This window comes from Sinocyclocheilus rhinocerous, unplaced genomic scaffold, assembly GCF_001515625.1.
Source record: "Sinocyclocheilus rhinocerous isolate Xijiao unplaced genomic scaffold, SAMN03320098_v1.1 C36569767, whole genome shotgun sequence".
NCBI classification, from domain to species: Eukaryota; Metazoa; Chordata; class Actinopteri; order Cypriniformes; family Cyprinidae; genus Sinocyclocheilus; species Sinocyclocheilus rhinocerous.
Window position 1 is genome coordinate 1 of NW_015783290.1, and position 1311 is coordinate 1311.

At 38.2% G+C, this 1311-nt stretch overlaps 1 long non-coding RNA gene across 2 annotated transcripts; it reads left to right on the forward strand.

Moving 5' to 3' along the window:
* Window positions 1–39: 39 nt before the first annotated feature.
* LOC107736223 (uncharacterized) lies at window positions 40–1167 on the forward strand. 2 transcript variants are annotated; one of them, XR_001639613.1, is made up of 3 exons: window positions 40–286; window positions 828–965; window positions 1046–1167. It is a non-coding gene; the product is annotated as an uncharacterized LOC107736223 (long non-coding RNA). The 2 variants fall into 2 exon arrangements; XR_001639612.1 differs by having other exon boundaries at window positions 854–965.
* The last annotated feature ends 144 nt before the right edge of the window (window positions 1168–1311 follow it).

A 1311-nucleotide genomic window follows, 5' to 3' on the forward strand; every position in this document is an offset into this window, starting at 1 on the left:
CACATCAATTTCCAAAAAGTTAGTATTTCTGCCTTCACACTTGAAACAACAGAGGAAAGCCCATTAACGTTACTTAAATCCTAAATCAGAATGAAATGTGGTTTGTCAGCTTAACAGCGGATGTAATTATAATGTTGTGTGTTTAAGGAAGCGGATAAACATGATTAGCATGTCCGTTTATTGACAGAGCTGTCATGATCCCGCTGCTAGCGCAGTTAGCTTAGCATGAGACGGAGGGGCGCTGTACACCTGAGGATCCACTGGTCTGCATTACAAACCCTTTCAGGTGGGTAACCCGACTTAGAAGTTGCTAATTACAGTCAACACCTTAATTAGGTTGTTAAATAATTCTTGCTTGGAGGTGCGCGGTAGTGTTTTGGCAGCTAACAGGCTAATGGTGCTTTGCTCAACATTGCAAGTTTCCACCCAACAGCTGTTTGCAGTGCCAGAGTGGCACAACAACGAGACTGACGATCAAATGATTAGATTGTTTCGAGAATAAAAATCTGTGCAGTATTATTGTTCTATTATTTATCGCACAAAGCTCTTAGTCTGTAATTTGACTTGTAAAATGATAATAATTGCAACATATTCTGCTTCTGTGTCACTATTCAGTTAGTATTGTTTGTAACGAACACATTTTAAATACCTAATATTTCAGACGACATATTGATTACAGAAATGTAAATGCACTACTTTGGCTTCTTAAAATGTTAATGCACTTGCATTCTCATTCCTTTTTTGTCTATTCACTTGAATGTATTCACTAATACTTAACATGTTTTGAGAGAATTCTGCAGGAATTAATGTGAGTGACTGTTTGACAGGTGGTCTGAAGTCAGGTTTCTTCCAGGTGCCATGGTTGTAGGCTAAATGTGAAGGAGCTTTTGCAGCACAATGTCTGCCCTGCTGATTGCCATCTCAGTATTTCTCATCTTGGCAGTTGTATTCATTTTGATCTTTAGGTAAGAAGCCATCATGCTTCAATATGTACAGATATTGAAAATTTAAACCTATTAAATCTGCCCTCTTTGTGTTTTGTTAGATGGTTTGCTTGCAGTTTGGCTGTCCGTTTTTTCCACGATGTCCTGAATGCAGAGCTCAAGATCAGATCTGTGGGTCTTTTCTCAGTGCGAGGAATCAGTGTTCAGTTTCAGCCTCAACACACTCTGGTGGGTTTCGTTTTTGCATCAATAAAACATACGTCACAAACTGCATCTAATATCAGCTCTATTGTAGTCCTCATAACCCTGTAAAGTTTAACACATGAATTAATAGTCAAAACTTCTATCTATCTATCTATCTATCTAT